Raw genomic sequence first — 12,749 nt, 5'->3', positions numbered from 1 at the left:
TTAACATGCCTGCAGGTGAGGAATGATTAAAAAAAAAAAAAAAGGTCAAATTCACTCGGCATTCCATGATCTAATTCACTATCTCAATTACAATTAAGTACAAATTAACTGTATTCAGTTGTGTAGGCACAGTCCAGTACAGTATATTCAGACTCATTTTTATGTTGAAATAATGAAGATTTTTGTGCCACCCTGGACTTGTTGCTGGCCCCTGCCTGGCCACCCCTGTGAAAAAATCCTGGCTCCGCCACTGCTCACGGAGCCATCGGATTTCAACTAAAATATCTTAATTTGGGTTCCGAAGATTAACGAAGGTCTTACGGGTGTGGAACGGCATGAGGGTAAGTAATAAATTACATTATTTTCATTTTTGGGTGAACTAAACCTTTAACATGTTAATTTTGACACACTTACTAAAGAGGAAAATGATAACCTAAATTTCAGTCTGTTAATCACACAAAGCTATTTTATGACTTTACAAGACTTTGAATATTGTGCAGATGTGGTATGGATCACTCATGATATTTTTTATTATGATAACGTTTATTTTGTCATCTTGATGCATGACAGCCTAAATAATGACAGAATTTTCATTTGTGGCTGAACTTTCTCCTTCCATTCAAGTTTCTTTATGGAGTATATTACAAGTATTAGTGCAGAAAAGCCTCCTAAGAAAATTAAGCCAGAAGATACAGTCCACATATTAAGGTATCCTCTTTCTGTTAGGGATTGTGTACTTCAGGCTGGCCTCGGGGAAGGAGATTAAGTGGCCGTCTCTATGTAGAATCATTCAGAAATGAGAGGGAGAAATAAGTGAGGGATCAAACCCATCCTCTCCAACAGAACAGGGAAATCTCCCTATATAAAGGAGGCCCCGGGCATATATCCAAATCTCTCTTTCTCTGTGTATGCTGTATGTCAGGCTGTGTTTTCAGCTTGAGCAGTGAGGCCTAAGGGAAGCCTGTGGGAAAGTTAACACCTTGCTTTTTGACTCATCCATTCTGTCAGAAGCTATGACCAGGCTCACTTAACCAAGCTTAATGATCAGGAACACTAACAGATCCAAGAATGGAGTTCAGTAACTTTGCCAAAGTTGTCACTGAATGATATGATTCACCAAAAGGTCAGGGCTCTTGGCTACTTCTAAAAAAAAATAAACTTTTGAAACAATTTAAAATTTAATGAGTCAGGAACACCTGTGTGTGTCCATTTGCTTTTTTGATGAGTACTCACTGCACTCAGTAATGAACACAGTGCAAGCCACGATGTCTGATATGAACTGGTTCTTTTTAATTAAGTTGGTTAAAATGATTAATTCACTCAGTGAGACTGAGTTAGCAGTTAGGGTTTTTTTTTAAGGCTCCTATCCGTTTCTGTTTAGAAGCCTATGGCTCTCTCTTTTTTCAGTCTGGTACCTCAGAAAGCCTTCAGTTGTATTTTGGACCCAGTTCATTGTACTAAATCAAAATGGAGGCCTATAGCACTTTTATGTGTTCACTAGTCACTGCTAGATATTGATCTTATACCATCTGCTTGCCAGACCATTTTGTTCACATCTGTGCTTCCTTCCCAAGGTCTATAGCCCTGCAGGTTGTGTGGAGGGACCTGTTCATTGACAGAGAGTCTCGAGCTGCTGTGATATAAGCATACTTCCTTTGCTTTCACTTGCTGTTGTAATTTGTCCAATCGTATCCAGTCCTCAGTATAACATAGCAATACATAGACTACCTTTTGAAAACATGCTCCCATCGCCCATAAGGTCAGTCATGATTGTAAAGGCTGTAAACTGTAAATAAACTCAACCGTTTGATTGAAAAGTTCCTTCATTGCCTAAATGGATTAAGACTAACTGGCTCAGGATATGCTCTATCCATCTGACTGATGAAATTTGATGTAAAAAATGATGTTCCACTCATGTTGTTAGTATAAACTGAACTGCATATAAAACTAGTTTCATTTCAATCTCTCCAAGGTGACTGTGACTGCATTTTGTGCATAAACCGATTACAACTTTCAACCTCAATACGTCTGCCTTGTCTGCGGTCCAATCCATCTGTGACTTTCTTGGGAATTTGTACCCCTGCCAATATCTCCTTATACATGAGGAAATAGAGAGAGATTGATGAGATGCAAATGAACGTTATTTCCTCCATGGAAATAAAACAGACAACATTTATCTACAGTCGGCTAGATGTGTTTGTGAATAATCAGTGCAGTGAAAAGGCTTTAAATTTTCCATAAGAGCGAGCTTGTAAAGAGGCGCGCAAAGTGAAACAGGCTATAAATGAATGCATTACAGACGTCTAACGAGATGAGAAAGCTTTTAGAGTATTTCAGAGCCTAGCAGGAGATCTCTGTGCACAGATTCTGGTGCTGTCAGTTATTTGTGAGAGATATATTATTACTCCAGCAGAGAAACAGACAGGCATTTAGCGCCACTGGTTTTATGTAATCACATTTACTTTGGGGAGGAGGAAGGTGTTCAATGTTTTGATGAGGATGGAGCACAAATTTCTTCTGAATCTACTGTTCTGTCACATACATGAACATATAGTACTTTCCAATGTTGTCTGTTTTAGTCCTGGTTATCGTTTTCAATATGAAAAAGTGTCATTTCCCTGTTTGAATTAACCACAGGAGACATCAGGTGATTGTCATGCAGGCTACTGACAGAATGCTCAACCTATCCACTTATTTTACTATAGGATTTCAGTGCATTGTGTTTGTGGTGTAATAAGAAATGCATAATAGAATGATAGAAGATACTGATGTGGATGACATGATTTTCTGCCGTACAGCAGGGGCGATTCTAGGATTTTGATTTTAGGGGGGCTCTGCCCCCAATAAGGGTATGATTAAAAAAATATTATTTGACTGACTGTTGCTCATTTGCAGACCTACTCCCGCATGACAAGAAAAAATGTCGTATATCCATCTACAATGAAATATAAATTATTTTAGTTTTTTTAGCTTTTTAGCTTTTATAATCAACAATACGGTTGGATATTCATAAAGTCACCCCATGAAAATTTATGTCATTTTAAGTATTTTAACTAACCAGCTAATATTCATTAAGAATATAGACAAACCATGTATTAATGTAATTGTCTATTGGCAATATGATTAATCTGTTCTATATTTATTTCTATTTATTAAAAATAACAACATGAATTATCAATTTGCCACTTCTATAAATCAAGTACAAATCTAGTATAAATGGTATAAATCAAGAAAATCAAAAATCCCTTTACTCCATGCTTACTCTAATTTATCATGACACTCCTCCTGATTCATTATTACTTAATACAAAACTATATTTAATAATACAAAACAAAATAACTCCACATTCTCTCTCTGGGCCATCTAGTGCTTTCAGACAATGATGCGTGTCATCTCTGTGTATGGCTGCATAATGTAATGTCAAAATACATTATAATATGTCTGTAATTGTAAAAAGTAAATTAAAATAAATCATGATCGTTTTCTGAATCTAAAGTATGTTTTCATGGGTGTTAATCACAATTACATTATGTAAACTGCAATGCATTTATGACAAAGAACTGCACCGATGCAGATATAATATCATAGCATTAGCAATCTATCAATAAATGCACGCACACACGACACACACCTTGTGCTCTCTGATGTTCGCTCTGCTCGGCGCCCCTGCAGATTGAAAAATGCGCTAAATCCAAGCAGACTCAGATAAGGGGAGGAGCCCAAACTTGACGCAGCTTGCCGCCGTTTCAAATGAGTTTTTTTAAAGGGGACTGAAGCGATCAAACATTTAGTATCAAATATTTTTTTAGGGGGGCTGGGCAGAAGTTTAGGGGGGCTGAAGCCCCACTAAAAAGGGCCTAGTGACGCCCCTGCCGTACAGTTTGGTAGGTTGTCAAAAACGTCCTCTGACTTTGGCTGATTTGACATATACACGTCAGTAATTTATGTACTTACAGCTGTGCATGAAATATGAGCAAGGCAGAAGGTAACCATTTATGAAAGATCCAGTGAATGATGATCAATGGTCTGTTTGGTGTTTCCACAGTGGAGAGTGAATCTCAGTCTTAAATCTGGCTCGATTTCCACATAAGCTTTTTTTTTTTTTTTTTTCAGAAATTATATGGATTGTGATTTTTCTCTCCAAGAAAATGATTGATTGTGGTTTCGTCTATCTTTGCAATAAGATCTGAGAGTGTGTGCAGAGGATACAAACTTTAAACCTCTCTTTATGACTCAAACTCAGTGCAGAGATCTGAAAATAATGCTTCACTTCTTTTTTCACTCACTTTTAACTCACACCTTGCCTTTGCAAGCATTTTCATGCATCATGAAAACAAACAATAGCATCGCTTTTCATATTAGAGATTGGTATGAACTCCTAAGGCAATTTAATTGCAAAAATTTTGTTAAATGCAATGAGATGGTCTTCAGTTTCATTTTCAAAAATAGGTTTTGAATTTGAATGTTTGGACTAAAATTTTTATCTTTCTAACTGTATGGCATTCATTTGTACCCTCTAGGGCAGAGTTTCTTAACTACTGGGTCTATTATGATAGTTGCAGCCGGGAAAAAGCAATGCTAAATATAATAAAATAAAATCATATGCTTATACAAAATAAATAGGTTTATATATATATAAAAAAGGAAGTAAAACAACTTTCCATATGTGTTTGTTTGTTTGTTTGTTTGTTTGTTTGTTTGTTTGTTTGTTTGTTTTTTGTATAGTTTGGGGTCAGTAAGATATACACCATTTTTATGACCATTTAGCTTTTGCGAATCAAGTCCAAGTTTAAAGTCCATAACATTCCGATGTAGCAATTTTTAAGCACATTTACATGACTATTTTAATACTGTGTAGGGTCACAGGTTACTGTGCAGTCTAATGTAATGTTTGTGTCATGAAACAAAACCTGTTTTGATTGTATTTTTTTGTAATAGACATTTCTTTTTGAATCTAATGAAGGTTTATTTATTTATTTATTTATTTTCCCCAGAGCAAGCTATTGTAATTGAATTGTGTTATGAAGCAAGGGACAGTTGTTGACTTTTGGCATGGCGTGTCAGCCTGCTATAGCTGCATTATCAGGAAGAGATCAGGGAGGTCTTTGTTAATTTAACACTGCTCTGCCTCAGAGCCGAGAGCCATTAACCCCACAGAGCCATGCAGTAACATCACAAATGCACTGAAGATCTCAGGCTATAGGTCTTTATCTTCAGATTGCGAGCACATCATGGCTTACCTCACAGTAAGAAATTAGGCTGACTGGTTGAGTCTTTCAAGCAGGATTTTGGTGTAGCGATAAATAATACAAAGACATGCAAACATTAACGTTTCAAGGGTTAATTATGTACCAGTAATGTAGCCTTAATTGCTGGTTTTTAGTCCCTGGTGGGTGTACCATTCACTGCTGTTTCTGCCACTCTTTTTCACTGCAGGTGAGCTCTAATCCTGTCTAGTTTCATGGTAAGAGCTGATTAAACCATTAAAATCTCTTGTAAAACATGCTCTTTTTTACTGCAAATGGAAGATGTTAAGTCTTTTGAACTGCACTGTTCATATGTATTTGCATGGTAAGAAATGAAATCCTGTAAGGACCACAACAACAAAAGGACCTTAAATGTAGGCAACATCCCACACAATATTATGTAGGCTAACATAGTAAGCCTAAAGGGTTAGTTCACCCAAAAAAGAAATTCATCATTAATTATTCACCCTCATGTCGTTCCAAACATGTGAAACCTTCGTTCATCTTTGGAACACAAATTAAGATATTTTTGATGAAATCCGAGAGGCTTCTGACCCACACATAGATGAATTTATTCAACAATTTCTTCTCTTCCCTGTCAGTCTCCTGCTGTTCTATGTCAGAATGACGGCTCAGTATTGGCTGATGCTGTACATGTGCGCACCACGACACATGCTTGCGTTCGAAAGATGAATGAAGGTCTCTTGGGTTTGAACGACAGGAGGATGAGTACTTAATGACAGAAATTTCATTTCAACTCTAATATAGCTAATCATTTTTAATAATTCTAATAATTCCACACATTTTGTCATTCTTAATTCAAAATGCAATATTTGCAATATACATTTCTGATAATCCCAGGTATTTCTGATAATTTCCCCTCCTGGTCAATGTAAAAAAATGAGCATCGTGGGCTTTTAACTAACTTTTTGAGAAAGGATTTGAGCTTGTGATTTATTTGTTCCTGTGTAATCACAGGGATTGAATCAGAAATGACGAAATGTTTACCAGAGGCCAATGGTTCATCATAGTTTTAAAATGATAATATTATAATTGGGGTGATTATTAAGTTGTATAGCCATAAATCAAAAAAGTTAATAGGTCGTTAAAATTGATTGCCTCATAGGCAGCTCTCTGACATGTAGCACAGTTGTGCTTCAAACGAGCCAAGTTCAAGTCATGGCTTGTGTACTTTCTCAATCCCACCCCATCTCTCTCCCACTTCCTGCCAATTCTCTATTCTATACTGTTCCAATAAAGGTGAAAACAGGGGGAAAAAAATAACAAAGAGGTAATAATCATGGGTGATTTTAACATTAATTGGGAAGATAAATCCACTAGGAAAAACCTCAAACAGATAACCGATAGCTTTGATCTTAAACAGTTAATGAGTGGGCGTACTCGCCTAACTTATTCTAGTGAAAGCCAAATTGATTTAATATTTACCTGAACGAATTTTGAAATCCTTTAATATTTTAACTGGCCTGTCTGATCATAGTTTAATTTTGGTGGCTAGAAAACTAACAAAGAAGAGGTTTAGCTCCTTTGCTAAGAAATGTGATTCTTTTGGGATCCCAAAGAATAAACAGGAGAATTTTAAAGGTGCACTGTAAAATGTAATAAGTTGAGTTTACTTAGAAAGCTTAATTAAACTGTTGGGTTAAAAAACTTAAGGAATCTGATTGCCTTAAATTTAGCAAGTAAGTTAACTCATCATTTTGAATTGATAAAACTAGCTACAACACAGAGGACTTAGAAATCTTGAGTATTCACTGTAAAATGTAATAAGTTGAGTTTACTTAGAAAGCTTAATTAAACTGTTGGGTTTAGCTACCACACAGTACAGAGTACTTAGAAATCTTGAGGATTGGTAATTCAATTTTAAAAATTGAGTACTTAGTTCAGTCATGTTAAAAATCTTGTTCACATTATGTAGAAACTGCCTTAAATTTCTCAAGCATTTTTTACTCAGTTGCAACAATGGACCATACATTTATTTGTATTTATTAAACTGGAGATACTGTTGAAAATAATAAAGTTTGATGTCACCATCATGGTGGAAAGTGTTTGCTTTAGTTGGGCTCTTGACCTTGACTTTTTACATTAGTGTTTCTCTGGCTGTCGTAACTCAGTGTTTGTAAGACACAGCTGTTATGGTGAAAAAAGCCAAGAGAAATACTGGGATTGATCTGTTGGAGCTGTACTTATAATGTCATCATCAAAAATCCACAGATTTCATTCCAAAGTTTGTACTTGATCAAAAGTGTGCTTTGTTACTATAAACAATTAAATATTTTATTGCTGAAACTAGATCAAGAGACTGAGCACGGTTGAGATCATATATTTTTAATATTATATTTGTCAAAAAACATTTTGGGCTGCTTTTAGACACACAGAGACATAATCAGCGTATAAATCTCAACAACGGTGACATGCAATGCATGCTGGGAGCCATCATAGTATAAAACTCATCCATGGCTCCCAGCATGCATTGCAGCATGAAGCATGTCACCGTTGTTGAGATGTATAGACTGATTCTTGATGTCTCTGTGTGTCCATATAGTCTAAAATGTTTTTTGACTAACATATTAAAAATATGATTTCAACAGTGCTCCGTCTCTTGCTATTTTCATTGATAATTAAAAAATACTTATTCGTTTTTAATGACAAACTACACTTTTGATAAAGTATAAACATCAGGATTAAATCTGTGGGCATTCAATGATATCATCAGATGCAATAGATCAATCCGAGTATTTCTTCACCATAACAGCTGTGTCTTACAAACACTGAGTTACGACAGCCAGAGAAACACTAATGTTAAAAGTCAAGCCCAACTATAGCAAACACTTTCCACCATGATGGTGAAACTTTATTATTTTCAACAGTATCTCCAGTTTAATAAATACAAATAAATTTATGGTCCATTAATGCTTGAGAAATTTAAGGCAGTTTCTACATAATGTGAACAAGATTTTTAACATAACTGAACTAAGTACTCAATTTGTAAAATTGAATTTCCAATCCTCAAGATTTCCAAGTACTCTGTACTGTGTGGTAGCTAGTTTTATCAATTCAAAATGATGAGTTAACTTACTAAATTTAAGGCAATCGGTTTGCTTAAGTTTTTTAAGTAAACCCAACAGTTTAATCAGCCTGGTCTCATTGTTAATACGTAGTTATTAATACGTAACTTTAAAAGACACAAAACTTACATATTTGTACGTTTTGAATGGTGCTAAAACGTCCAAATACTGACGTAATTATGGCACCAAAACGTAAACATACTTACGTTTTTACTGCGAATAAAACGTAAAATATTTACGAATCTTTCATGTCATAAAATATATGTATAAAATATATATATAAATGTTCCCTTTTTAACATTTTTAGATGAATGTAATATCCCTAAACCCCACCCCAAACCTAAACCTAAGTTACCCATTTTATACATAATGTTAAAAGAATAAATCATAATGGACAGAAATGTGTAGGAAAATGACAATTTTAGTAAAAATATGACATTAAAACGATATTTTGAGCCACTTATCCTACACCTACCCCTAAACCTACCCATAACAATTTCTTAAAACTACATACTGTTAATAAATGAAAAACAGACAAGCGTAACGTTAATCACAATCATTTATTTTTTGCAAATATGTCAAAAGTGGTACCAAAAGTTAAAATGATGATGAGTTCCAGTCGCAGTCCTCTCTGGCTGTAACGTAATAGTTTTTATAGGGTACAGAGCAGAATATAATTTATTAATCCGTGAAATTATGAATCTGTCTTCTCTCCGTGAAGGCGCGCATTCATTTCAAATGTCAATCCACTGAAACACGGCAAATCGCAATCTGCGACGAAGCAGGTGAGAACCAATGAGCGTTCGATATCAGTGCCGTAAACCATGTCGTAACGCTTCTCGAGGGTGGCGCAGGCGCACTGGCGCTATTTTTAAAATATGAATCATAACGTGCGCGGGCTTTGATTGTGACGGTCGCTGTTGCTGAGAATGAAGGTGAAGATCGACAGATAAAGGGCTGAATTTGAATCTGTTCCTCGCAAACATATGGATTGTAAAGATATGGAGTACAGCAAACAAATAAAATGGGTGTGATTTGTTAATTTATGTTGTGCTTTGGTGTATCTTATGGTTGTATTGTCAGTCACTGCATAGGAAAAAAATCGCACCGCAAAATATTACAAAACGATTATATAAATGTTATTCATTTTAAGGTTTCAAAGTGTAGTCTCGTTTAACATTATGTAACGTTAATGACAATTGAACACAACATATTTGAATCATTAAAGCCACGATTTTAATATTAATACATGGTAATTCATATACATTCACACTTTACGTTAGATGTTTTACGTTTTTTAAGCTGCTAATACGTAAGTATTTGTACGCTTTAGTGCTATAAATACGTCAATGTTGTACGTTTTTGTGTGTATGAAAACGTTAGTAAATTACTTGTGGTAGAACCACACTTCACGTAAAAATACACACGTATTCTCATGAGATCACGTTGCAGCAAACTCAACTAATTACATTTTACAGTGTGCTATTCAACGAATAGAATGGGATGATCTTTTATTGGGTGTTGACCAGGAGGAAGATAGATAGATTTTAACAAGAAGACAAGAAAATATTTTTACAGATTATACCTGCAAACTTAATTATAGAAGTATAAAAAATAAGGTCCAATGGATAAATGTAGATATTTTGAATTTGATGAAAGAACGGGATCAAACCATAAAACTTTCACTTAGAAGTAAATTGAGCCATGATAGATACCGATTTAACATGTTAAGGAATTGTGTGGTAAAGAAATTAAAAAAAGCCAAAGCTGACTTCTTCCTGGCTATAATAAAAAAAAGCAAGTGGCAATCCAAGAATGATCTGGAATCAGTTAAAAATATTAACAGGGCAACATAATGTAGATTTAAGAAAATTTTAGAACTTAAAATAAAAGGAAAGATAATAAACAATCCAGTTGAAGTAGCAGGAGAATTAAATCACCACTTTATTGACTCTGTAGCAAGCATTGCCCGTAGTTTTTTGCCTGAATACATAAATGTGTGTCCAGTCAGTACAATGGAGCCTGCTTTTAGTATAAGGCCTGTTACTGAATTAAAAGTTATGAAATTGATTAGATCTCTTAAACCATCCAGAGCAAAAGATAAATATGGTATGGATGTAATTATGCTTAAAGAGTCTAGTTCGACATTAATTAAACCTATCACTACAATTATTAATCTTTCAATTATTCAGGGTAAATTTCCAAGTGTTTGGAAGTCAGCTATTGTTGTCCCAATATTTAAAAGCGGCGATCCACACTCTATTGTTAATTATAGACCAATCAGTATTCTACCCACTGTTTCTAAGGTTATGGAGAAATTGGTTGCAGAGCAGATTACTTGTTAATGATAGTTCATTTACTTTGCATCCAATGCAGTTTGGCTTTAGAAAGAAGTACTCAACTGAGACAGCAAATTGTTATTTTATAGATAATATTAAAACTCTTTTAGATAAAGGTGGTGTAGTAGGAGCTTTGTTCCTTGATCTGAAGAAAGCCTTTGATACAGTTGATCATAGAATTCTCATATCAAAGTTATCTAGTTTTAATTTTTCTTTGCATACACTCAATTGTATAGAATCATACCTGTCAGATCATTCTCAGTGTGTGCGAGTACAAAATTACCAATCAACTGATCTAGTTACATCTACTGGTGTCCCTCAGGGATCTATTCTGGGTCCTTTGATTTTTGCTTTATATATAAATGATCTTCATTCTGTATGTCCTGGTACTAATGTACAAATGTATGCAGATGATACTGTCATTTATCTACATGGTAATAGTTTGACACAAGTTTCTAAGGAACTTACAAATTCTATGGCTAACATATCAGCATGGTTAAAGGAAAATTGTTTACAGTATTAGTAATGAGCCAGATGTTTTTGTGTCTGGGGTGAGGCTGCAGGTAGTTTCTCAATATAAATACCTTGGAGTATTGATTGATTCTAAACTTACATTCAAAGCTCAGGTAAAAAAGGTCTGTAAGCAGGTTAAGTTCAATCTTTATGATTTTAGGCTTACTAGAGATTGTATGTCACTAGAGGCTGCTAAGATGTTTATGCACTCTATGGTTATTCCTCATATTATTTATTGTCTAACAACCTGGTCTCAGGCAAGTTCAGTGACTCTAAAACCATTAGACGCTTTATATAAACGTACACTGTATATTTTAATCATTGTACAATATTGAAAAAATATAATTTGCTGAGTTGGGAAAATATGATTAACTATGCTAATGTGTGCCTGATGTATAAGATTATCTATGGTTTAACTTCTTCCCCTCTTAGTCAATTAGTTACCATTAGAACAACTGCTTATCACTCCACAAGAGGTGCGTTAAGAGGAGATTGCATTATACCACTCCGACAGAGTAATTTTAGTCAGTCTGCTTTCTCTGTTAAAGCTGCATGGCAATGGAACGCTATCCCAGCAACTATAAGAGAACTAGATACATATCAATTATTTAGAGTTCATGTGAAGAAATGGTTTATTAATAATCAGGTCTGTCAACATTAGAATTTACATCTGCTGGCTGTACATCTATTGTTTCTTATTTATTATTTTATACTGAGCTGTTTATATTGAGATGGTTTTTATGTAGTGTGTTTTTTAACTAATATATATATTTTTTATTTTTATTTTATTTTTTTTTTTTTTTTTTTTTTTAGGGTGACTTGTAACATTCTGTCCAGGGACTGCAGATGAAAAATAGCCTTTCAGCTAATTCTGGTTCATTTAACAGAAATGTTTTATTAATGTGCAATGTCCCTGTTAACTAAACAAATAAATAAATAAATAAATAAATACATTTAAAATTAAATAAAAATTAAATAGGCAAAATATAAAATTAATATATAAAACTGTGTCAACGCAAAGGCGTTCATTTTCAGGACGAACAGGTCACCGGCGCCGCCATTGCGCAATAGGTTATCCACAAATGAACATTTCATACTCTCTGAACAACGGTAGCTTCTTTAATGTATAAATTAAGATATATGTCCATAAAAACTGTAAAGAAATGCTACAATTTGTTATCGTGGCGTAATAGCCTGTTTGGTTATAAAATGTCGGCTATTGGCTGTATGAATTGAAATCAAATGAAATCGATACCTGTGGAAATGTTCACACTCAGCATACGCAGTTCAGCTAATAAAGATCTTCATCGCTGGCAAACAATAGGATGCATTTGCAGATTTGCTTTTAATTGACTGTAGGTCTACTGCCACTTCATTCAATGCTCCGAGTGAGAAACCGCTTCATACGATTCAGTGCGTGCAGGAACTGAACAAATCATTCAAACTGATTCGCGAACCAGTTTAGACAGTTTTGCCAACTTGTTTGATCAAGTCTTTGAACAGAATCGACTCAAATGAGTGATTCATTTGTGAATGGGGCATCATTCATGGAAAAAAGAGAGAAT

The sequence above is a fragment of the Chanodichthys erythropterus genome, chromosome 1 (assembly GCF_024489055.1).
Source record: "Chanodichthys erythropterus isolate Z2021 chromosome 1, ASM2448905v1, whole genome shotgun sequence".
In the NCBI taxonomy this organism is placed as follows: domain Eukaryota; kingdom Metazoa; phylum Chordata; class Actinopteri; order Cypriniformes; family Xenocyprididae; genus Chanodichthys; species Chanodichthys erythropterus.
This window is presented reverse-complemented; position numbering follows the sequence as displayed.